At 50.4% G+C, this 26,534-nt stretch overlaps 1 protein-coding gene across 11 annotated transcripts in view; it reads right to left on the reverse strand.

Annotated features, from left to right (window-relative positions):
• SULF2 (sulfatase 2) overlaps positions 1-26,534 on the reverse strand; it is a 124,616-nt gene that overhangs the window by 42,490 nt on the left and 55,592 nt on the right. The window lies entirely within an intron of this gene.

Genomic DNA, 26,534 nt, shown 5'->3' on the forward strand with positions numbered 1-26,534 from the left:
GTTCCAGGCTCACAGCAGCACTATTCATGATAGCAAATAACTAGAAAGAAAACAGACATCCATCTGTGCATGAGTGGGGAAACAGGACCACCCTGGTGCTGGTTAAAAATCCAACTGCTAGTGCAGGGGACACGCGCTCGATCCCCAGTCTGGGAAGACCCCACATGCCGTGAGGCAACCAAGCCCTTGTGCTTGACAGCCTGTGCTTCTCAGCAGGAGAAGCCACGCAATGAGAAGCCTGTGCGCGATGCGAGAGTAGCCCCCACTCACCGCAACGAGAGAAAGCCCGTAGCAACGAGGACCCTGTGCTGCCATGAACAACAAACAAACAAATAACTACAATTTAAAAAGAAGACTAGAGAAACACAATGTATGTTTATATACCCGAGTATGTATAGAAACGAGGAAAACACTAGTGCCACGCTTACTAACAGGGATGAGTTACAACAACCAGTGTTAAGAGAAATAAGCCAGATATAATCGTATCACTGCATGATCCCCTTTACATCAAGTTCAAAGCCAGGCAAAAGGAGTCTATGGCTCTGGGAAGAAAAGCAGTGGTCATTGCTGGATGTGGGGGAAAGGTGGATGGAAAGGGACTTCTTGGGTAATGATGGTCTTGTTCTGTTGCTGGGACACGGGTGGTTCAGCTGGTGAAACTCCACGGGGCTGGGTGTTTACAGCATGGCATGTCTCGGCATGCCTGCTCCCCACCACCAGCAGGGCTCACTTAAACAAAATTTACCCTAATTCATCCAGACTGGGACATACCCCAAACTCTCTGTGGGCAGTGAGGTGACACAAGGTTTTCGAGATATTTTTGGTTCTTTGTATCTTCCTCAATAAGCAAGGACAATTTTAAATAATTATGACCTATAAGGCCATTTTTTTTTTTTTTAGCAATGGACAAATCTGTGAGAGTTTTTCCAGAAGCAGAGGTACCAGGCCAGCCCTCTCTTCCGGATGAGAACACCGGGGCTCCGAGACACTCAGAACCACTGCCGAGAGCTCGGGTCATGGAAGGGATTTATAGAGATCCTGCAAGCTGGGTGCTGAGTGCTGTTCCTGGCAAACCAGTGAGTGTCCAGTGGGTGTCAGTTCAGAGCCTAAGATGAGAAGAGACAGACGGAGATGAGCGCTGAAGAACTGATGCTTTTGACCTGTGGTGCTAGAGGAGACTCTTGAGAGTCCCTTGGACAGTAAGGAGATCCAACCAGTCAATCCTAAAGAAAATCAACCCTGAATATTCATGGGAAGGACTGATGCTGAAGCTTCAATACTATGGCCACTTGATGTGAAGAACCGACCACTGGAAAAGACCCTGATGCTGGGAAAGACAGGGCAGGAGAAGAAGAGGGGCAGCAGAGGATGAGATGGTTGGATGGCATCACTGACTCAATGGACATGAGTTTGAGCAAGCTCCAGGAGATGGTGAAGGACAGGGAGACCTGGTGTGCTGCAGTCCGTGGGGTCACAGAGACTGACACGACTTAGTGACTGAACAACAGGAGGGAGAAGTGGGCAGGGGCTGGGCTACGATGCCAGCAGAGGTAAGATGTGGCCATCCACTTAGAACTTCCAGAGAGCATGGAGGCCCGCTTGAGTCCTGTTGGCTCAGAGGAGAGGGGCTAGGCCAGGAGAAGATGCCATGCAGCAGAGCCCTCTCTGGGGTTTCCCTGGAGGCCTGGCAGGTGGCTGGCACTGCCCAGAGGTAGGAAGATTCCTGCTCATCCACAAACACCAGATCCCCACATCCCCCCAGGCACAAGGCAAAGGGAAGTGTTTCCATTAGATCCCCACCCCTGCACATAGAACCAGGAAGGGAGTGCTCCTGAGGAAGGAGTGATGAACTGCCTCCTAGAAAGATGCTGGCATGAGGAGGCGGTGGAAACACGAAGTGAGGACCCCCAGTGATCTGGAAGGTAAGGTGGAGCCTCCCTTCACACGGGAAGACGGTGCAGAAATGACCGGAAAGAAGCCCCGGGCTGCTGGGGGCTGGAAAACTGGCTGCCCCAGCTCTGAGTCCTGAGTAACACCCAATCTTTACAGAGGGAAAGGTAAGCAGGTGATGGGTGCCCAGTTTAACAGTGACTGCACGTCCCGGCTGGGTGTTGGGGCATCAAAGACTGAACTGCCAGCTGGAGGTAAGAGGCAGCTGGAAAGTATCAGGTGAGCTGAAGGCTGGAGCCTCTTTCTCCAGAACGTCCCCTTCTAGAGGCTCACTGCCTCCGCCCTGTAAAGCAGTGACCGAGCTGGGGCAGCTTTGCCCCTTAGACACGGCAGGGTCTGCAGGCATCTCAAGCTTATCACAACCTGGGAAGGCGGGCGCAGGTGGCTTCCAGTGGCTGGAGGCCAGGGAGGCTGCTAAGCATTTGACAGAGCTCAGGACGGCCCCTCCCACAGAGAATCACCTGGCGCCCAGTGTCAATAGCTTGGAGTTGGAAGAAAACCCTGATTTAAAATAACTCCACCCAACTCTCAGCCTCTCCTTCCCGCCAGTAAAAGAACCAATCTGTGAGAGCTGAGAAAGTACCTGGAGACCAGGTACAGCCCAGGAAACAAGATCTGCAGAGTCTCAATGACCTTACTCCCCACTTCTGATTTTATTTCCATAATTGGGGAGCTCTACTCTGCTAACATGGCCAGCCTCTCTCCATGCTTTCCTGTTCCTCCTCCTCTAGGAAGACTGCCCCTAGGGGCAGCAAACCTTCCTGTAAAAGTCCAGAGAGTAAATATTTTAGGCTTCCAGGGCCAGATAGTCCGTATTGCAGCTATTCAACCCTGCTATTGCATGAAACAGTCATAGACAATTGAGTGTGGCTCTGTTTCAATAAAACTTTATTTACAAAGGCAGAAAGAGGACCGGATCTGGCTCATGGACTGCAGTCTGCTGACCCTAAGCACATATGTCTGGTGGGTTTGAAGGGACAAACTGGATATGCAAAACCCAATCCTTCCTTTGCCTTCTGTAAGGAGTGAGTTACCTTCAGGCAATGCTAGCTCAGGGGGCTTGGCTCAGTGAGAAGTCTGTCTGACTCTGGAGTTTAGCATCAGGAAGCCCAGCTGCCCTCAGAGGGAAGCCAGGTCCTCAAACCTGGCCTTTATCAGATTCCTCCAAGCGCTATTTTAACATCCATCTGCTGACTCCTTAATTTTATTCCTCATTTGGTTCAAAATTTCAACAAGGAAGAAGGGGACTTTAATAAGACCAACACTTTGTCATGACAAACAATATTGTTGGTGATGTAAATGTTTTCTTTTGAAACAAAGTGAAGTAAAAAGAGTAAAACAATTGAGAGAAAATATTAAGTGAATGATAGAATCAGTGTCCTGGCATGTAAAAATCAATATATTCATTTAACAACTATTTATTAAACACCTAAGGAGCTGGAGCTGTCCGCACCACTGGAAACATGGCAGCAAAGAAGAGCCACAGGCTCCCTGGCCTCGCGGAGCTCACATTCTGTGCGTCTGTGGGGTGACTGTGACAAGTGCAGAGAGTGATGTTGGTGACAACAGTGATGAGGAAAATAAGGGACGATGACGCAACAGAATGGCCAGAGACGGACCATGGGAGGTGTCCCTGGGCAGGGTACTCAGGGGAGGGCTCTTGGAGGAACGATGAGAATGAGAGAGAAGACAGGAATACAAGGAAAATGCTCCAGGCCAAGAGCACAGCAAGTGCAAAGGTCCTAAGGCAGGAACAAGCTCGGGAGCACGCATCCTCCGAGATATCAGATGCCAGATCTCGCACTTTGTGTGCATTTTTCCGGAAAAAGTCCACAGCTTTTGACATATTTTGAAAGGAACCCAGGACAAGTCATTTAAGAAGCACTGAACTTCACTCTCTTGGTTTGCAGAAGAGTGAATGAAAGTCCAGAAAAGGAGGTTCAGTGACTCCCCGCTGGGGGACCTAGGGTGCCTCCCAGATCTCCCCAGTCCCCGGCTTATGTTCCTACTGGTTTGTCCCTGAAGACCTGGGCCAAGGTCTTTCTGATGAATGTGCAACTTGGAATGCTAAAGAGCCTAAATTCTTGGCTCAGCTGGTGGGATAAATATTTCTTGGGTGGTGGGAGGAGGGATGACTTTGGAAGCCCACCCCTGCCTATTATGGTCCAATGCTACAGGTGTCAACACATCCAGGGCTATTTCCTCTGTTAGAATCTCCTCTTTCACATCTCTCTCTAACCTCCAACCTTTAAAAACTCCAGACTTTATTATTCAGCCTCCACAAGGCCCTAGAAAACAGGGCTTCAGTCAAAGGCTTTTAATGCCAAATTAGATTTTGTTCTCATTTGATTAGATTTCCCCAAGGCAGTGTTTTAAATGGCTATTCCAGCACCAGTTCAGGTGGGAGAAGCGAATTAGTGTGGGCCCTGGGGCTCTGAGGCTGGGAGATATGGGCTGGAGAATGAGCTAGAATTAACATCAAGATTAAAAATGCAGACCGAGTCACGGTTGGAGTCTGAAGTCGCTGAGCCTTCACTGCTAGGATGGTGTAAAAGGAAGACCAAACTGGGAGCTGGTGAAGGGGTGGAACAACTTGGCAAGCAGATTATGAGGATTAAACGCCAGGCCAGGAAAGATCACTGACCATGTGCCAGCTGAGGGCTGCCCCTAGGACGTAGGGCTGGCATCAATAGAAAGGACAGCGCACTTGCTGGCTCCTGGGTACAAATTTACACCTGGCAACAGAGACTTCAGTTTTGCGCTGTGATTCTTTGGGTCGCACCACTTCCTTATGTAAATACACAGCGGCTGCCTGCATAATCTCAGTCTGACCAATCAGAGCGCTACATTCCCCTGGCTATTGCCATTGGTTCAGGGATGCGCATGTGACCCAAGTTCGGCCAATGAGAGTCAGACCTGGGATTTTAGGGTGCTAGTGGGAAGGAGCTAAGTTTTTCTTTCATGGAGCTTGAAGCTGGTGGGATATAAGCTTGAAACTGCCAGCAGCCATCTTGCTACTAAGAAGGGGGGAGTCTGTTTGAAGGTGAAGCAACATGGAAGAAAGCATCAGAGGTGAGAGATGGAAAGAGAGAGAGGTGGAGAGAGGAATATCCTTGTTCGAGTCCCTGAGTCCACTCTTACCTGAAGTCACCTTTAATGCTAGCGTTTTCAGTTATGTCGTGTTTCCCAACATTAGGGGACACTGGACAGTGGGTACCTTATTAGTTGTCACAAACGGCATCAAGTGGGTAGGGGTCAAGGATGCTGGTAAATATCCTATAATTCACAGGACAGCTCTCCAGGAAAAAGAATTATCTGGCCCAACACATCAGCAGTGCCAAGGTTGAGAAATCCCAAGTAAGGTCAACTAATAAGTCCTACCACTCCATTTTTGTTGTTTTTTTGTTTGCTTAATTCCTTTCCGGTTGAGGTCTTTCCCCAGCAGTTAAAAGGCCCAAGGAAAAGACAATGAGATGCTTAGTACAGAGCAGGGTTTTGGCAAACCGCATCAGGCCTGCCACCTGTTCTTGTAAATAGTTTCGTTGGAACACAGCCGCGCCCATTTGTTTAGTATTATTATGGCTGCTGGCACACTACAATGGCAGAGTGGGATTGCTGAATGGAGACCATGTGGCTGCAAGTCCTAAATATTTACTATCTGGCCCTGCGGGAAAAGTTTTCTAACACTTGGTGTAAAGCAAAATTCCCTGTGTGGGGTGAAGGACCCTCTGGGATTTAAAACAGGGCTGCAGTGACTTGGAAGAAGAATGCCAGTTCAGCAGAAGCAGGCTCTGAACTGGGCCAGGATGGTGGAGGCCCCACAGTGTGAAGGAACACAGCAAAGAGGCTGGCACGACAACCGGACAGGAGCAGCCGGTCACAGGCTGTCCGTGTGCATGCGTGGTCCTGATATGCACAAATGCGGTACGTACATGCAACGGAACATTACTAAGCCATGAAAAGGAACAACACTGTGTCACCTGTAGAGATGTCGATAGACCTAGACTAGACCTAGGCCTAGACTTAACGTCATACAGTCGTAAGTCAGAAAGAGAGAAACAATACCATATATGAATGCATCTATGTGGAATCTAGAAAAACGGTACTGAAGAACCTATTTCCAGGGCAGGAAGAGAGAGGCAGACATAGGGAGTGAACACGTGGACACAAGGGTCCGCCAACGGGAAGGTGGGATGAGCTGGGAGATTAGGATCGACATATATACACTACCATGTGTAAACTAGATAACTAGCGGGAAGCTGCTGGACAGCCCAGGGAGCTCAGCCTGGTGCTCTGTGATGACCTAGAGGGGTGGGACGGAGGCTCCAGAGGGCGGGCATATATGTGCACATACAGCTGATTCACTTTGTTGTCCAGCAGAAACACACCATTGTAAAGCAACTATACTCCAACAGCAAAACAAGAAACGCAGTGCCCCACAGCGTGGTTCAAACGCAGTTACGGCAGCCTAGTAACCGTAACTACGTGAAGTACGAACTTCAAACCTCACCGCGAGCTCCTCTGTCCGAAAACCGCTGTGTAAATAACAGATGCTCATCATGATCGGTCACATCACTTCCTGCAAAGTCTGTCAGTGACTGCCCGCCGCCCACCCCTGAGTTCACGCACAGATAGCGATGCATGTGGTCGTGTTGCCTCCGTGTCTCCCAGAGACACAGCTGTAAGACATTTTACAAAAGTGGATTATCAAAAGGAGAAAGCTGGCCACCAGAGGCCAGCGTGCAGCCACTAAACAAAGGGTTAAAACGCTGAAATTGAAACCCTGAGTTGAATGTCAATGGAATCACAGAAGTGGATCAGACTGTGGGGATGTGGACACTCACAGTGTGGGGCACTCCGGATAGGTGGCCAGATGAAGGCAAACGTAACCTGGATGTAAACGACAAGGACGAGGATGTCTCAGAGGAAGGGATGTTAAAGGGACTCAGAGGTACTTTGCAACATTGAAAGCTGCGTGATCTTGAGCAAGTCGTTTCTCTCCATCCCTCTGCCTTTCCATTTATAAAACAGGGACAACAACAAGTATCTACATGGTGGGTGGTGGTGAGAACTCATATGTGTACAGTGCCTAGAAACAAGTGCCCACTAAATGTTACACTTGGATTAGCGCCAATGCACCCATCCCCTCTTGCTCTGTTAATACCGTGTCTAAGGGAGGCCCTGCAGAGACAGAGGTCAGAAGCCAGACCCTCCTCCTCCCCGCTTAGAGGGGATTCTTACTCCCCATGTCCTTCCCCAGCGCTCTCTCCTGTCCTGCAGGCCCGGGCAGGCAGCTCTGGTTGCAAAGCTGAGGGCCCGCTTCCCCTGCTGGCTGCTGCTTTCTGCATTTGTCTGAGTTAAGTGCTGCTGGGGAACCATTCAGAGTCTGATGGGAGAACCAGGCCCTTCTGTTATCTCTCCCAGCCCCAAATCTAACTGAAATTGCCTCGTAATGATCGCATTTGTGGTCTGTAAAAGCTGTGTCTCGCGGCGACCGGAGACTGAAGTGAGCTGGCGGTGAGTCTGGCGCAGGAGTGTAGACGGAGGCATCACTTTGGATTCGGGGGAGATGGAGGGTTTGGGCAGCTGGAGTGAAATAGGCATCCGGGGTCATTCTCTGCGCTGGAGAGTGGGTCAGACTGAGCCAAAGAGGGGGCACCACTGTTCTGCGCCTCCAGGTGGCCATTCCCCTTCATTGGGGGTGACATGGGGGTGATATAGACAAGCAGCCCAGGGGCATCTCTGCAGCCAGACTGTCTCGTCTGCTACTTCCTAACACTCACCTCCAGCAAGTGACTTCACCCCACTGTGCCTCAGTGGACAAGGATAACAGTTAAGCCACTGCCTGCGGTCATGTGGAGTTGGGGAAAACCAACATGTGCATGGAACAGAAAATAGTCCCTGGAATGTCCTAAGTACCTGGCAAGTGGCAGCAAGAGAGACTGACCCGCCTTCAGGGCCCTCGCCTCCCCCACGGCGGGCCATCAGGGTGGAACTGTCGACGAGGCTATTTCAAGGGCATTGGAGCCTCTGAACACACATTCAGCCCACACCATCTCCACCCACATCCTACATTAGAGATAATCGATAAATAACTAAGAATCAAAATATTCCGGAGTGGACTGGTTGATCATGCTACACTTCATTATTTACATTCGAATATAAACATCTCATTAAATATTTACTCATTTTGATTGGGTAGTTTCCCTCATAATTTGGAGCCAATGGACCGATATCTATACATTTGCACGAATACACACACACACACTCTTTTTTTCTTTTAGGTGACCCCTAAAAAGCCACAGCCACTGATTCCTCTTAAATACAAAGATCCCAAGGGTCCATCAAAATGTTTCTTCCCACTCAAAGGGCAGGAGTATGGCTGAGGTTGGTCAATCTGACTCTGCCCTGGGATTTTGAATCTTGAGCTAGGAGACTCAAAGGTAGAAAAAAGGGTTGGATTTCTGTAACACCCTCCATGAGATAGTGGCTCAAGAGCTGCAATCTGAATCCTCAGATGCAGTGCTTGGGAATCCAGATGAAAGAGGCAAGGCCTTCAGGGTGATTTAGTCCAAAAGGAGAAACGCATCTTGCTCCTCCATCCTCATTTCTTTGCACACAGAGGAAGCAGCCTCCACCTGGACTCGGTGCCTCTAACCCAGACACCCCCAAGTGTCCAGAGGACCCTTCTGAACCCAAGATCCTAGTCGTTTTGCTCTAGTGACTCCCCGACCCATCCTACAACCTTCTGCATCTCCCATCACTCGCCCCACTGTCCACTCTGTTCTGAACACTCCCGACCTTTCGCTCCTTAAAACGCTTTGAACTTACTGCATCTCAGGACACTTGCACCTGCTCTTTTCTGCCTCAGATCCTAGCCTCCTTCCTTCTCACACGGACTGGCTCCTTCTCACTGTGACATCTCAGATCAGATGTCACCTCACCCGGAGGAGGTGTCTCTGATGGCTGTGCAAGGTCACCCATCCCTCTCGCCATACTCTCTATCTTCTCCATGGCACTCGGTGCTGAGATTATCCTGTAGGTGTGTTTGTTGCCCTGTTTATCATCATCTCCCCAGGCACGCTGGGTCCACAAGGCAGGGGCCGTTTCTGGGTGCTGCAGCCCCAGCCCGGTATCTGGCTAAGCATGGGCACACGGTGACAGCTTCTGACAGGGTGCCTGGGTCAGTGGACTTGGGAAGGGCCCACGGGTCAGGCAGGGTAAGGCTGCCCCATCCAGTGTCTTAAACCTCACATCCTTCCTAGGAGGGCTGGAAAAGCAGCAGCTACAGATTTTACATTACTTTGCTGACTAAGGTCCGTCTAGTCAAGGCTATGGTTTTTCCAGTGGTCATGAATGGATGTGAGAGTTGGACTGTGAAGAAGGCTGAGCGCCGAAGAATTGATGCTTTTGAACCGTGGTGTTGGAGAAGACTCTTGAGAGTCCCTTGGACTGCAAGGAGATCCAACCAGTCCATTCTGAAGGAGATCAGCCCTGGGATTTCTTTGGAAGGACTGATGCTAAAGCTGAAACTCCAGTACGTTGGCCACCTCATGCGAAGAGTTGACTCATTAGAAAAGACTCTGATGCTGGGAGGGATTGGGGGCAGGAGGAGAAGGGGACGACAGAGGATGAGATGGCTGGATGGCATCACTGACTCGATGGACATGAGTCTGAGTGAACTCCGGGAGTTGGTGACGGACAGGGAGGCCTGGTGTGCTGCGATTCATGGGTTCGCAAAGAGTCGGACACGACTGAGTGACTGAACTGAACTGACAGGTTTTATTAGAAGGGATTTCTATCACAGCATTGGCTAGGAGAGAATGCTGCATGGTGGAAAAAGGCTACACGGAGGGGCTGGTGATGTTAGCCCATGTACAGAGCATGGGGAATGCATATCAGACCAGCTGGGGCGATCTGCCCTCCTCCAGGGAGGACACTGGCAATGTCTGCAGTCATTTCTGTTTGTCACCACTAAGGGAGACGCACACAGCTGACATCCAGCGGGTGGAGGCCAGGGATGCTGCTAAATACCCACCGGTGCATAGGACCGCCCCACCACAAACAGCGATCTGCCTCCAAAACATCAGTGGTGCTGAGACGGAGGAACTCTGTGCTGGCTACAGTTTCAGAGGTTGTGTGGGTCTCTTGGTGGCGGAGACTGGGGTGCAGTGTGGCTTTGAAGAGGTTTTTTTTTTTTTTTTTTAAATTTTCTCCAGAATCCTAAGGGCCAGAGTTTGAGCCCTGCCTCCTCGGGCAAGTGAGTGTTCCTCTCTGAGCCTCAGTGACCTCGTGTATAAAATGGGGGCAGCAGCAGCAATGAATTCATGTCTGGCAGAGGGGGCACACTCCAAAAAAAGGAACTGTGAGTTCCCAAAATATAGCTCACTTTCCTTTATGGGGGTGGGAGGATGAGAACTCAGGTCCCTGGAGAAACAAAAATAGTTGTTAGGAAGCAGATTCTACAGCATCTTGGAAAATGACAAGGTTCCTTGGAGACTCCAGTAATGAGCTCGGGGAAGGATGTTTATGCTGCACAAAGAGACCGTCTGAGCATGACATGATAGCAGAGAAGGGCGGGAGAGCAGAGCTGAGCCAATGACAACAAACAACGTTTGCCAGAGCGATTCAGAAAGGTCAGTGAAAAATGAATTAGAAGCCTGGAAAAGTCCATCTTTCCCAGGACAAACCACCCCGTTTCACACACGAGGAGTTTGGGAAAACGCAAATGGTTCTTCACCCTTCATGACTTCTTCCAAATTCCAATTGGCCTGTGTCTCTTTCATATGTTTTTGCCATTAAAAAAAAATTAGATAAGTAGTTATTGAACATCTCCTTTATACTGTTCTGTGTCTGAGGGTGAAACGGTGAACAAAACAAACTTATCTGGGTCCAGTGTACTTCATGTGTTTATCCGTCTCTCAATGAGATGATAACGTTTGGCCATTTTTATGTATCCTTTGGACGGTTAACAAAACTTAAAAATTTTTTCCTTCCGGGTCAGTTCATTTGGTGCCAAAAGGCATCTCAAACAGGAGCTTTGGTTGGTTCCCCTAAAATCGCCTCTCATCCCACCTTCTGGTAAATGCCAGCCGCTGCGGCCACACCCCCGGGGTCTCCAGCTGCCCTCTCCCCTTCACTGATACACACACTGATGATACATCACAGAGGCTCCATATTCCAAACACACTCAGCACTGAGCGCCTCCCACATCATCTCTTTGGGACCAGCGTGGTCCTAGGCACCACCTTCTCTTGCCTGGACCTTGCTGGGGCCTCCTCCCCGGTCCCAATGCCTCTCCCATCTAACCTCCAAGCTCCAACCTTCCCATCCAACCGCTGCTGTTGCCAGAAGGGTTCTGTTAAATCACAGGCCGGGCCCTGGTTCTGCTCCAAACCCTTCAACAGCTCCGCGTCACCCTTGAACTAAGACTCAGAGTCCTTGTCATGGCCCACAAGGTCCCACGTGATATGCCTTCTGCCCCCTCCCTGACCCCGCCTCTCCCCTTGGCCTTGGCCCATCCTGCTCCCACTGTGGAGGCCTCCTCCTATCCTCCCAGCCCCCGGAAGCTCATTTCTGCCTCAGGGACTTTGCCCCTGCTGTCCCCTTTGAAGGAAGCATTGTTTTCAGATGCCTGCATGGACCAATTCCTCCCCTTTTCCAGGCGAACTGCTCCCGGGTTACCTTCTGGTAGGTGTCCAAACATCCTACTGAGATGGCCTCTCCCTACTCCGGCTCTGCCCCTTCTCCTGACTCTGTCTCTCCATGGTACTTAGCACCACCTGACAAATTTGTCCTCTGGCTTTTCCTACCTGCTCACCCAACTAGAACACCTGTTCCATGAGGGCAGGGGTTTCTGCCTGCCTTGTTCTCACCATGTCTCTATGTTGAGAACTGAGTCTGCCAAGCACGAAGGCATCAGTGAACATTCGTGGAGTGAATGATGAATTGATGGAACCAGTGAATGCCTGGGGGAGGGGAGGCCTCCGGGAATCTTGTCCAGCTGAGAGGCTAGTGGATTCCTGTTGCCCGGTGCCCAGGTTGCACTGTCTTTGAGCAGAACAGCAGATGGAGTCGTTAGACCATTGTCTTTCTTTTTGATTTGTGGCATCTGATGGGTTGACCTGGGATCTCTTTCATCTGCATGGAGCAGGGCTTCCCTGTGGGGTGCTTTGCAAAACTGAAGAAGGTCCCCAGGCCTGTGTTTGTCAACAGTAGTCACATCAGTGTCCCTTCAGAGTCTTAAGAGCTACTGAGGATGAGAATTCGTTCACATTGGTTATACTGGGTGATAGTTATCATACTCATACTAGAAATTAACACTGAGAAGTTAAAAACACACACATTCATGTAAAAATAGTAATAATAAACCTACTTGTTGGTATGCTGCTGCTGCTGCTAAGTCACTTCAGTCATGTCCGACTCTGTGCGACCCCATAGATGGCAGCCCACCAGGCTCCCTCTTCCCTGGCATTCTCCAGGCAAGAACACTGGAGTGGGTTGCCATTTCCTTCTCTAATGCATGAAAGTGAAAAGTGAAAGGGAAGTCGCTCAGTTGTGTCCGACTCTTCGCAACCCCATGGACTCCAGGCTACCAGGCTCCTCTGCCCATGGGATTTTCCAGGCAAGAGTACTGGAGTGGGGTGCCATTGCCTTCTCTGCTTGTTGGTATATATATTTCAAAATTACAAATAAACATATTTTCCCCCAACAAAATAACATTAGCAAGAAGAGCTGGACTGTTTTTAAAGTTTTGCAAATCTCTTTGAAAGTGAAAGTCGCTCAGTCATGTCCGACTTTTTGCGATCCTGTGGACTATACAGTCCATGGAATTCTCCAGGCCAGAATACTGGAGTGGGTAGCCTTTCCCTTCTCCAGCGGATCTTCCCAAGCCAGGGATCAAATCCAGGTCTCCCACATTGCAGGTGGATTCTTTACCATCTGAGCTATCAGGGAAGCCCTTTAAGGGTTCTTTGAGGGTCGGTTTAACAGAAGACACGTGGGTTCCCACAGCTACTTCTGCAGTTGATGTACTGTAATTTGCTGTTCTGGTTTTGTTCCATGAAAAACCCAACCTCGCACAGAAAGGAGGGGGAGTCTTTTCATACCCTTTTTAGACGGTGGCGGGTCTGCTGTGTACCCATCGCATTCACTGTACACATGAAGAAAATGCATGTTAAAAGGGAAATGATGTCTTGGTATTATCATGAAAATGGTTTGGCGCCCAGGGTTCCTGGGGCACACTTTGAAAACCATTGAGTTGGACAGTGATGGCCTTCTGCAACAACCCAACAAGGCAGGTAATATTTCTGTCCCCATTTTACAGTTGGGGGACAGAAACTGTTGGCAAACCAGCTGGAGAAACTGAGGCACAGAGCGATGAAGTCCCCTATGGCCGCCCCAGGTGGCAGAGCTGAGACTGAAACCTAGGTGGTCATCTCCAGCCCGGCTTTTGGCTACTACCTCGTCCTGCATCTTGGCAGGGCCGTGACCCCAGTCACTGAAGATGGGGGCGCCTCCCACCTGATAGGGTGGGGAGCTGGTTTGCAGGGGATCCTTCAAGCAGGTTCAGCCCAATTATTTTCCAATCACTAGTAAAGAATCTGCCTGCCAGTGCGGGAGACTCTCGTTCGATCCCTGGGTCAGGGAGAGTCCCTGGAGGAGGAAATGGCAACCCACTCCAGTATTTTTGCCTGAAAAATCCCATGGACAGAGGAGCCCGGTGGGCTACAGTCCCTGGGGCTGCCAAGAGTCAGACGCAACCGAGCATGCACTCAGTTTAAAAAGGGGACACACCGTGCGCAACTCTCTGCAGCAACCTTTCCTCTGCCCTTGGCGCTCATCAGCTCCCTTTCTTCCTCTCCCCTGGGAGAGAATGTACACCGTTTACAACAGGGCACATACGTGCAAACGAGCTTCTGGTGCTCCGTGAATGAATGCGACGGGCCGAGTAAGAGGAGGAGAGGTGTGCTGTGGATGGAGACTCAGGCCCTGCCGATGAGATGTCACAGCATCTGTTGTGTTGCCCAGTGCCCGTGTGCTCCTTCTTCATGAACCCAACTGCTAGCTGGCACAAGGCTGCCAGGACGGAGCCGACAGGCTCAGCCTCACTCGCGGGGAGATGTGGCCAGGACCAACTTTTGGTGGACGGGCGAGGTGTGTGAGTTCTCGTGAAGGCCCTACAGGAGGCGGGCGCGCTTCCCCTGGATCTTCTATTTCCTGCTGGCTGGCTGGATGCGGACGCGCAGTCATTTTGGACAAGGCTAGTTCCCCAGGGCAGTGCAGCAAGGTGATAGGGGCCTGGGTAAGAATCCTGTGTGCCATATCACCTCGGGGCTGTGATGCCAAACCGTCAAATGAGAGAGGAATCATTATCCTTAAATGACTGTTACTTGGGGACTGATGTGCCCTAAACAGCAACATCAGTTGTTGTTTAGTTGCCGAGTCGTGTCTGACTCTTTGCGACCCCATTGACTGTAGCCCGCTGGGCTCCTCTGTCCCTGGGATTTCCCAGGCAAGAATACTGGAGTGGGTTGCCCTCACTGGACCTGTATTCTAAAATACTGGGGACAGCGTGACACAAACACAGCTGGCTACTGCCACCCCGGGGGTCAGCAAACCATTTCTGCAAAGAGTCAGACTGAAAATATTTCTCAGCTCCGTGGTCTCTGGTCCCTGCTGCGGAATCAACACTGCTACTGCGGAGTGAAAGCAGCCACAGGCGATACATAAATGAATGGGAGTGACTGTGTTTGAATAAAATTTTATTTATAAAAACAGTCGACAGACCTCTGTGGGCTATGGGCTGCTGACACTTATTCAGGAATGTTGCTAATGTTGGTAAGATCATCATGTTGGAAATCATTAAACTTGGAAATCTGGATTTTGGGGTGAAATTCCCACATTAAAAAAAAAAACATTTTGTAACTCAAGCACAATAAATTTAGTGTTAGAGTGTGGACTCAGGCTGCTGGCTGCCACTTTGCGAGACCCAAATTTGGTCCTAAGGGTGCAGAATAGAGACTGAGCTGGCCCTGGCCACATTTCCATCCCATTCCCGCTTATCAGGAGAAGGACCCTGAGTTGTGAGACCAGAGCCATCTGTGATTTGGCTTTTGGGGCAGAGGAGAACAAACCCACTTACCTTCTGGGGGCAGAGCTGGGGTCAGCTGAGGAACAAGTGATAAATGAGAAGGAAGAGCTTTTGCAAACTCTAGAATGCTATAAATATTAGATGCAAAATGCCACATGGCTGAAGTCTTTTGTTTTTTTGGCAGACAAATTGGCTGAGGAAGCAGGGCCGGGAAGAAATACATTAAATAAACCCAGAGCTCCAAAGCTCTTAGGGCTGGGACATTTCTGATCTTCTGTAACTGGATCCTTTTAACTTTGGGCTGCTTGCAAGGTTACATGAATCTCCTTCTTCTGCTTTTGAAAAGATACCAAATGTAGATTGCTGCACGAAGTGATAAATTGATGCTGTAAAAGTTCTGGATGCAGACATGGGATCGTGCTGAGCTGAGAGCTATGGGAAAATTCATGAGGAAGGTGGGGGCCTGATTATGCATGAAGGAGGTATCCTGGGCTGGAAGCACAGAGAACTGGGGCCCGGGGGAAAGGCCTTCTTTCCATTTGCCTCTTGAAGCAGAGCCTGGATTTGGGTTTCTGGAGCAGACCTCTGTCTTATTTATCTGCCCAGCACTTCTCCTGTCTTTTGGTGACTGTGCTTCTGAAGGAACCAACATTTTCCCTCTCTCAGTGATACCTGTTCCAAGTGAGGCTTTCTCTAGCTCCCAGTTCCTGAGCTGAGCACATGATCTGGGCCTGGTCAGTCAGGGTAGCCCATCTCCCCTGGCCTCTGTGACTGGGTGATGGAGGAACATATGACCCTAGCTGAGCCAATGAAAGCGTCCCCTGAGACTTCCGCTGGAGCATCAGAAAGAGGTCTTCTCTTTCAGCCAGGGTCACTCCCCTGGTAAGAAGGGACGTGGGGGCAGGGGGTGGGAGTTGGGGGAGGGGGGCTCTTGACATCACAAAGGCATACCTTCCTAAGAATAAAACCAACCTAAATGAAAGTAAATCCAAGCAGCAAAAAGGCAGGGTTCTGATGACAATGTCTGAGCACCAAGACTCAGCCAAATTTGCCTGAACTAATTTCAATTACATTTCTTAATGCTGGGAAAGTCAGAACGTAATCAAAATTCCATTTTGTTTTCACTTTCTGCTTACTTCAAGCCTAATGCCTAAGACTCATCCATTCACTCAAATTTTTACTGGGTACCTAACACCTGCCAGAAACTGTTCTTAGATATAGCAATGAACAAAACAGACGAGAAATAAGTTCAAAACACCTGAGATATGGGTTAAACAATTGTCAGTTCAAGGATAACATTATTTTACCTGATTTACTTCACCATGAACACACTCACAGAGGTACCTTTTTATGTGATCTAGCTTTCAAGACTCTTGGGTAATAAAGATTTATTCTGTTTTATAAAACCACCACCACCACACCGCCATCATCGCCGACAAAACCAACCAAAATCCTACTCTGATGTGAGAAAACAAATCAGTAATTTTTCCCTCTTTTACTATCCATATTGTTGTATAAAGCACCAGAAAATTATATCACAGCTTCACACAAAGGCGTTACACACATTTCCACAGGGCTTCCGGTAGTAAGATAGAACAACCTCATGCAGAGTCTACAGGGGATTCTTTGATTTTTCCATTTGACTCAGATCTCCATGAAAGCCTGAGAAACGCTTCACTGGCATCAGCACAGTGCTGATGAACGTTTAGCAACGACTCTTAAAGCACGTTTGAGCATGTAAATTATTCTTGAAAAACACATGTCACAAGTGGTGTATAATCCCCATTGTGAATTATCGTTCAAAACACAACCATGTGTCAAGAAAATGAGTATTTCGATTTTCCATGAGGAAACAACCATTACAACAACAAAAGAACACCTGAGATAATTTAAAGGCGGCTGATAAGTCCTTTGAAGAACAGAAGCAGGCTCTCTGGGTCGAGGGTAACAGGGGTGGGGAGGACTCACTGACACAGGGAGGTCAGGAAAGCAGCAGGAATGCTGGAGATGGGAGGTGACGGCAAGGAATAGAGAGGGAGGGCAGGGAGTTGAGTTTTGCAAGCTGCAGTCTAGGCAGCAGCCACCGGAAGTGCAAAGGCCTTGGGGCAGGTCTGACCCGTGACTGTTTGAGGAACAGCAGAAAGGTCCAGGTGGCCTGACTGTGGTGAGAAAGCAAGAGAGAGGGGCAGAAGAAGTGTCCAGAGAGGTGTAGAGGCCAAGGACCTGTGAGCAGTGCGGGCAGCCAGTGGAGGGTTGGGAGCAGGGAGGCACATGATCACACGTCCATTTTCAAAGCTGCCTCTAGCTTGCTAGGTGGGGAGGAGGAATGGCAAATCGCTGAGGAGAAGCAGGACAAGCAGACACCTGGAGGGAAGGAGGGCTGGGGCTGCTGTTTACACACCTCTTCACCAGCCCCTGTGTTCTGCTGGCCTGCTTTTGGTGAGGTCATGGCTGGGCTGCAGATGACCCCAAGGCTCTGGCTGAGGCATGGAGGGTGGGCTGCTTGGGCCTCCAATTAAATACTGACCTCATCCACCCACTTCCTGGGACAGTCATGCAGCTTCAGCAAATGGGGACCGGGGCCATCTGTTCCCTGGAAACTTTATTAGTCTGGGATGGAGCCCATCCCCCTCCCCCTGGTGCCACGTGCACACTAGCCAGCACTGGGGCCAGGTTTTAATGCCATTTGGACGAGCTGTATCTGCAAATATGTATGTATGTGTGCATTTGGGCTTCCCTGGTAGCTCAGATGGCAAAGAATCTGCCTGCAATGCACAAGACCCAGGTTCAATCCCTGGGTTGGGAAGATCCCCTGGAGAAGGGAATGGCTACCCACTCCAGTATTCTTGCCTGGAGAATTCCATGGACAGAGGAGCTTGGTGGGCTACAGTTCATGGGGTCACAAGAGTCAGTCAGACATGACATGCATGCATTTATTAATGCATATATGCCAAGGCACGCAGGATATTGGTTCCCTGACCAGGGATCAAACCTATGCCCCCTGTAGTGGAAGCAGAGTCCTAACCAGTGGACCGCTAGGGAATTCCCTTCTGGTCCTTTTAAAGCATGGTTTTGTCCTCATTCTCTGACATAAATCATACCAATGTTTTCTTAAGTCAGTCTCCCAAGGCAACTGAAATAAAAACCAAAATAAACAAATGAGACTAATCAAACTTGCAAGCTTTTGCACAGCATAAGAAACCACAGGCAGAATGAAAAGACAGCCTATGAAATGGAAGAAGATATGTGCAAATGATGGGACCGACAAGAGTTCAATCTCCAAAACATACAGACAGCTCATATAACTCAACAACAAAAAACCAACAACCCAATTGAAAAATGGGCTGAAGACCTAAATTGCCATTTCTCCAAAGGAGACTTATAGATGGCCAACTGGCACATGAAAAGATAGTCAACATTACTAATTATTAGGGAAATGCAAGCCCAAATTACAATGAGGTGTCACCTCAGTTCAGTTGCTCAGTCATGTCTGACTCTTTGTGACCCATGCAATGTAGCACGCCAGGCTTCCCTGTCCATCACCAACTCCCGGAGCTTGCTCAAACGCATGTCCATAGAGTCGGTGATGCAATCCAACCATGTCATCCTCCGTTGTTCCCTTCTCCTCCACCACCTCACACCAGTCAAAATGGCCATCATTAAGAAATCTACACCTGGGACCCTCTTGGTGGTCCAATGGTTCAGAATCTGCCTTGCAGTGCAGGGCACGCAGATTCGTCGTGCGGCAACTAAGCCGTCAGGCCGCCACTACTGAGTGCTTGAGCTCTAGAGCCCGTGCGCCACAACTAGAGGAGAGCCACCAGGAAGACCCGGTGCAGCCAGAATTAACAGGAAAAGAAGTCCACCAGTAACAGAGGCTGCCGAGGGAGTGGAGGAAAGGGAGCCCTCCTAAATGCTGGTGGGAATGTGAATCGGTACAGCCACTGCCATGGAGAACAGTATGGAGGTTTCTCAGACAACTAAACGTAGAGTTGCCACATGATTCAGCAATCCCACTCCCGGGCATACACCCAGAAGAAACTCTAATTCAGAAAGATACATGCACCTTACCTTCACAGCAGCATTATTTACAACAGCCAAGATGTGGAGGCAACCTAAATGCCCGTCGACACATGAATGGATAAAGAAGGCATGGAACTTACACACAGCAGGATATTACTCAGCCATAAGAAAAATGAAATCATGCCACTTGCAGCTACATGGACAGACCTACAGACTATCATACGAGGTGAAGTCAGAAAGACAAATATCACATGGTATCACTTACACGTGGAATCTAAAACATGATACAAATCTACAGGACTACGAAACAAAAACAGACTCTCAGCTACAGAGAAGAGACTTGTGGTTGCCAAGGGGGACAGGTGAGGAGGAAGGAGAGCTTGGGATCCACAGAGGCAAACTGTCATATGTAGCATGGATAAACAAGGTCCCATGGTACGACACAGGGAGCTATACTCAATATCCTGTGACAAACCAGAATGGAAAGGAAGATGTATGTGTAACTGAGTCACTTTGCAGAAGACATTAACGCAACATTGTAAATCAACTATCCTTCAATAAAATTAAAAAAAAACTATGTTTTTTTAATTTTTTTATTGAAGGATAATTGCTTTACAGAATTTTGTTGTTTTCTGTCAAACCTCAACAGGAGTCAGCCATAAACTATGGTTTTGTCCAGAAGAATGGGACAAAGGAGGTGGAGGAAATTCATAAGAAACCTTTAGAAGGTGGCCCGGGAAGACTATCGATCAATGGATATTTAATTATCATCGTGGAGGAATCTGACACTGAGCTGATCCTTCAAAGAGCTGTTTGCCACACCATTAGACTGATGCCCCACTTCAGTGGCAAATATTTTGTAATGCTCCCTTATTTTCCTGCAGGGAAACTTATAGGCAACAAAAGCTACAGACACACATCATTTCAAAAAAAAAAATCAATATAATGTTCCAATCACAATCCACAAGAAAAAAAGGAGGTCAGTTTATAATGAAGAAACTTTTCAGCATGAATTTTCGATCACCTCCATCAAGGAGGCAGGATGGAGCAGTCAGATGTGTGAGCCTAGATTCAGGGGAGTGTGACAGGCACACTCGCAAACTGGGCGGGACGGCAAGGCGCGTGCTTGATGCGGCCCTGCCATCGGTGAGACTGCCAGCAAGGGGGAAACTCTGGAAAAAGTTCTGCATTCACGTATAATATACGCCCCACTGACTCATCCTCACGTTCCTGGAAAATTCAGAAGGTATTAAAACTGTGCAAAACCCCTTTCAGTGCTTTTATATAAAATGAACTTCCAGACAAGGCTCAGAGAACAATAAATATCAAAGAGTCCACTCACATAATGATTTGGTGGAAGACTGAGAAGCCACGTGGAAGGCAAGACAATTCAGGGGCTGTGCGGGTTTCTCCTGCGCAGAGCAGGACGTCAACGATCCCTGGTCCCGGAGGCCAGCAGCATCCCTCACTTTTACCACCACCGGAAATGCCTCCACAGATGCTAAGCCCTGCTGGGAGGTGTGCCTCCTTGAGAACTACCACGTTAGAAAAAAGTTTGCAAACATGGTGGCCTGTGGGTTGAATCCATCACACACGTTATGTCTGCTGTGGGCCTGCCTGGTGTTTTTAATTTTTTAGAAAGTAGAATGAATAACCCACATTAGAAATCTCAGCAATTTCAGTAAAAATCTGGATACCCCACTTCCAACAAATCAGATGTGCCAGATGCTGAGAAAATAAGAACCTCTTACTGTGGACAGGTGGGACCCACCGGCTCCGGGATGGAGCGTCCTGTGTGGCTGGTTCTGACCCTGACCTATGACACAGCCACAGATGGCTGCAAAGGCTTGGAGAGGCAGGTACAGAAACTGGAGCCCCGGGCTCGGGGTCCAAGGGGAGGACTGCGGCAGTAGGAGCGGGCACAGCTATACCACAGGCTCGTGTGAGGATGGGGTGGGGGACTGACACCAAACACCCGCCACAAGGTCTGGGCGTGGTAAACGCTGCATCGTAACCACCTGCACTTTTTGGTTTTGTTTCTACTTTGGTTGCTGTAATGATCATATTCCCAAAGGCTTGTGCCCTCCTCCCAGAGGGATTTTGCTTGAGTTACACTCTATTCTGAGGCTCTCCAGACCCATAGAGCACTGTGCAGTGATGGAAACAGTCTGTAACCTGCACCATCCCATCTGGCACCTATGTGTGTCTACAGAGGCACTTCAAACGCGGCTAGTGCGATGGAGAAATGGGATTTAAAGTCTGGCTTATTTTTAATTAATAGAAAGTTAAGTAGCTCCTGGTGGTGAGTGGCTACCATATCGGCTCTAGTCTGAGCCCCCCCAGAACATCCAGGGGACTGGCAGTTAGGGCTGGGGAGGCGCCTGCAAACTCCCTTGTGGCCCCTTGAGGCTCTAGGTGGACAGAGTTATATAGTCACCTATCACAGTCACCCTTCCTCTCACCTAGTGGCTCAGACGGTAAAGAAGCTGCCTGCACTGTGGGAGACCCAGTTCGATCCCTGGGTGGGGAAGATCCCCTGGAGAAGAAATGGCAACCCACTCCAGTATTCTTGCCCGGGAAATCCCATGGATAGAAGAGCTTGGTGGGCTACAGCCCATGGGGTCACAGAGTCAGACATGACTTGGCGACTAACAGTTTCTTTTCTGTTTTGACTTCTGAGGTTGACTCAATGACCTCCGTGTGTTGCTGACTGGCTGGGTGACACACGGCCTGGGGCTTAGGCCCGCAGCCCACGTGGCGTGGGGAGGCAGCTGGCTTCTGAGCATCCCTGATGGCCTGCAGAGTTTGCTCCAGCTGAACGTTAAGACTGCAGCCCAGATGGAGGTTAATGCATCCTCGAGGATTAAATAAAGCGGTCTGTGGGAAAGAACCCAGCCGGTGTGGTTTGGACTGTGGTCCCCCAAAATACATGTTTGAGTTCTAACCCTGGGTTCTCATGAAGGAGACTCTTGAAATATGGTCTCCGCAGATGTCATCAAGTTAAGATGAGGTCACAGTGGATTAGGGCGGGCTCTCATCTGGAGACTGGGGTCCTTAGAGAAGAGGGAAATTTGGGTGCAGATGCGCGGAGAGAAGGCCACGTAAAGAGAGGGCCCACATGGAGGTGGCCATGCCAACAGGGAGGCAGACATGGGGAGGATGCTGCTACAAGACAAGGAATGCCAGGGCTCACTGGCACCCACCAGAAGCCGGAAGAGCCAAGGAAGGATCCTCCCGCGGAGGCTTTAGAGGGAGTCGGGCCCTGCTGACATGTGAGCCTGAACTTCTGGCCACCAGAACTGTGAGAGAATACATTTCTGGTTTGAAGCCACCCAGGCTGTGGCACTTTTGTTACAGCAGCCACAGGAAATGAATATTCGGGCTAATGGGCTAGGACACAGGGAGCTCCAAGTGTAGAAATCTTGCCTCACACCCAGTTTCTGAAAAGTCGAGGAGAAGTGTGGCCATCTGCCTCCTCTTTCCTCCAGTGGCCTGGGGCAGCTCTCCTCCCAAGTCTGTGGGCACTGGTCCCATGACCCTGAGGGTGGAATCACAGCAAAGGGACCAAGTAATTTACACATGGACGTGGCAGCTCCCCTGCTCTGATGGGGAAACTGAGACCCAGAGGGGGCGGGTCTCAGCTCAAGGTCACAGAGGAGTCAGAAGCAGAGCCTCAGTCTCTGGACTCCTGCACCCATGTTTTACTTGTTTTGAAGTCTGAAGGTCTTGGAGGAAGGGAGTGTCTATTACACCGGAGTTTTAAAAAAACGACTGTTGTTGTTCAATTGCTAAGTCGTGTGTGACTCTTTGCAACCCCATGGTCTGAAGCACGCCAGGCCTCGCAGTCCTTTACCATCTCCCAGGGATGGAGGCAGCTTGAAGGTGTATGTGACTGGGATGCATCTGTACCCGCAGGACGAGACTGCTCTACCCCCACCGATGCCCAGCTTTCATGGTGGGGATGGTGGGTTATGGGGCCTCCTGAGGCAAGGCCGCCCTGCTTCTTAAGGGGGGGGCCTCCTTCCCGGGCCAAACGCAGATGCTCTGCTGTCCCCCAACAGGCTGGAGAAGGGGCGGGCAAGGGGGTGGAGGGGGCATCTGGACGGAGGGAAGAAGAGAGCTGTGTGTGCACTCGGGGGAGAGGAAGAGAGCAGAGAGCAAACCAGGAGGAAGGCCAAGCCAAGAGAAGGCGGCCATTGTGAAGGCCTGACAGCTGCACCCGGCGCCGCAGGCATCCCAGGAAGAAGCTAAGTCCTTTCTCCTCTGTGCAGGGGAGGCTGAGATGGCAGGAGCGGGGGTGGGGAGGAGAGATGTGGGAGAGGAGAACGGAGCATAGACAATAGGCCAGACGGTCGGAAGCGGGGTGGCCGGGTCTGGACGGAATATAGATTCACCCACTCGCCCTGCAGTATTCAATGAGCAGCTACTAAGGACAGCCTGCGTTCAGCACGGGCACGCAGGGGAGGGCAGACCACATGCCCTGCTTCCAGGGAGCTGACGGTTTAGAAGGGCTACAAGCACCCACATCAGTGGCAAAGTGCATCCTCAGCAGTGAAAGGACCGGGGAGGCGGATAAACCAGGAACCAGGGCAAGGAGAACCGGAAGCGGGCAGGGGATGTAACTTCACAAGGGAAACTGGACAGTCAGCGTTCCAATATATGTGAAGTGGCAACAAGGACTCTGACTTAAAGAAGCAGGGTGAGGGGATAAAGGAGGAAGGGGAACCTCTGCTGGATGGGTAATCAAGGAGGGCTTCCCTGAGGAGGTGATACCTGAATGATGGTCTCAGGAAAGTGAGTGGCAGCCATGCAGATGTGAGGGGAGGAAGTCTCCAGAGAAGGAAAAAGTGCCGAGGCCCCGAGATGGGAACGGGCCAGGAGTTACTGGATGGTTTCAGGAACAGGGGGCTTCCCTGGTGGCTCAGCTGGTAAAGAATCTGCCTGCAATGCAGGAGACCCTGGTTCAATTTCTGGGTCAGGAAGATCCCCTGGAGGAGGGATAGGATGCCCACGCCAGTATTCTTGGGCTTCCCTCGTGGCTCAGCTGGTAAAGAATCCGCCCGCAATGCGGGAGACCTGGGTTCGATCCCTGGGTTAGGAAGATCCCCTGGAGAAGGGAAAGGCTACCCACTCCAGTACTCTGGCCTGGAGAATTCCATGGACTGTATAGTCCAGGGGGTCACAAAGAGCAGGACACGACTGAGTGACTTTCACTTTCACTTGAGGAACAGGAAGGAGGGAAGTGACTGAAGGCGAGAACAGGAGGTGAGGTGGTCAGGAGGTGAGGGAGATAGGGGCAGACCATTAGGACCCTGAGGTGCCTGTGGGAGCCCCCACCCTGAGTGCGTGGGGTGGGTCAGGAGCTGATGAAGGTCGATAGCACGTCTCTGGTTGCTGTGAGAACAGACCCTCGTGGGGCGAGATGGGAGGCAGGGAGGCCAGAGAGGAGAAAGCTGGGGCAGGTGAGAATGGAACCCAGGAGGCTTAGATACGGGTGATGGCGCCAGAGGGGCTCTGCTCTATTTTGAAGGGAGAGTTGATGGGATTTGCTGAGTGTGAAAGGAAGAAAGAAAACAAGACATTCGAGTTTTGGCCCAAGCGACTGGAACCGCCAAGGGGAAGACTGAGAGAGGTGCCTGGGAGGGAGGCACAGGGTCAGGAAGTCAGTCTGGACATGCCAGGTTCGACGTGCCAGAGTGACATCCAGAGGCAGATGGCGGGCAGGCAGCTGGAGGCTGGAGTGTGGGTTTCAGGGCAAGAGGCTAAAAGCAGATCAAAACCGGGTGATGGAAAGAGGGAGGGGAGAGGATTATTTCACAGAAAAACACCAGCTCGCACGTCTTTATGGCCCTAAAACCACATCAGGGAAAAAAAGAAGTCTCTCTTTGTCTCTCTTCTTCTTTCCCTAGCTTGCTCTCTCTCTCTCTCACACACACACCCCTTTACACACCAGCAGGGAGTCTCTGTCAGGGATGCCCAAATACTCAGCAGTTGTCTTTCCACCTCCTGTGTCTGGGGGATGCTCCAGCCTCCACCAACGCCCCAGGTGTCCTGCCACAGAGGGCATCATGGCACTGAGTCCCCCACCTGCCCCAAGTGAGGGTGGCTGCCCAAGCAGAGTGGCTGACAGCCAAGCAGTCTAGGTCCCCAGCTGACCTCCCCTAGCCAGTTTTGTTGGAGGAGAAGAATGAAAAGAATTGGAGTGCGCCAGGAGCCCTGGCACAGCTGGGGCTGGTCATGAGGGGGGTGTTCCCCTCCTCCCACGGCATGTTCTAGAACATGACGAGGGAGGGGTGGGAGGCTCAAGCACCAGTGCTCGCGTCTCTACAAGTCTGTACCAGATGGCAGGAGCTGGGCGGGGGAATGGCTTCCGAATTGCCAGGCTCATATGGCAATGGGGAATGAGAAAGCAGTACCCTAACGAGAAGAAAATGGGCATTCTGATCTAATTCATCAGAAAGATCCAGAAGGGGTGTTTATTTCTCCCCGTTGGTTGTTGCTGTTTTGCCCAAGGCAGGCTGGAAACTCATGAATGCCACTGCCGTGAGTGCTTCCCCTTTATCCTACCCAACGGCCATTGATTTCTATTTGGGGACACAGGTGCCGGGGGACACTAACTCCATCTGCTGCTCCAGGACCAGCTGATGTGGGCTAAGCCGATTGGCCGGGCATCTGCTCTCCATGGTGACTGGTTCGGGGCTTGGCATGTGACTCAGGTTGGTCCAATCAGAAAGACTCTCGCTGCTTGGGCATTCTGGGAGAAGATCCTGCTGAACGCTAGTGTCTCGTACAAAGGAGAGGTAGGTGGCCCCTCCCAGTGCCAACCACATCTTGAGACCTCAGGCCTTATGATAAAATGACGACACTGTCGAAGCCCAGGATCTGCCTCTGTCGAAAGCTCTCCTGCATCTTTTTGGTTTGTACGCTGTGCTCAGCCGTGTCTGACTCTTTGCAACCCTATGGACTATAGCCCACCAGGCTCCCCTGTCCACCGGACTTTTCCAGGCAAGGATACTGGAGTGGGTTGCCATTCCCCACCTCCCCCCCCCAGGGGATCTTCTCAACCCAGGGACTGAACCCACATCTGTTTTGTCTCCTGCATTGCCAGGCAGATCCTTCACCCCTGAGCCACCTGAGAAGCCCCTTTTCGGTTTAGGGAGCACAAAGGTCAATATCGTGTCAAAATCATTTGGGAGTTGGGGGCTTTCTGTTCTTTGGATCTGATGGCCATTTACCAGCCACAAGCATTGCCAAGAAGTACCCTCTCCTTGCTCAAGCAGAACTCAAATACTTCCTCCTCAGAATTGAGGGCTGCAGAACCAGAGAGCTGCTGAAAGGAAGGAGAGGCCTCTTCAACTTTGCCAAAACCCACCAAACTGCTCTTCAGAGTGTAGGTGCTAATGCGCATTCCCACCTCTCTCTTCCTGTCTTCCCACCTCCTCACCACCTTTTGGGGTGACAGGACCTG

The sequence above is a fragment of the Ovis aries genome, chromosome 13 (genome assembly GCF_016772045.2).
Source record: "Ovis aries strain OAR_USU_Benz2616 breed Rambouillet chromosome 13, ARS-UI_Ramb_v3.0, whole genome shotgun sequence".
Taxonomy (NCBI): domain Eukaryota; kingdom Metazoa; phylum Chordata; class Mammalia; order Artiodactyla; family Bovidae; genus Ovis; species Ovis aries.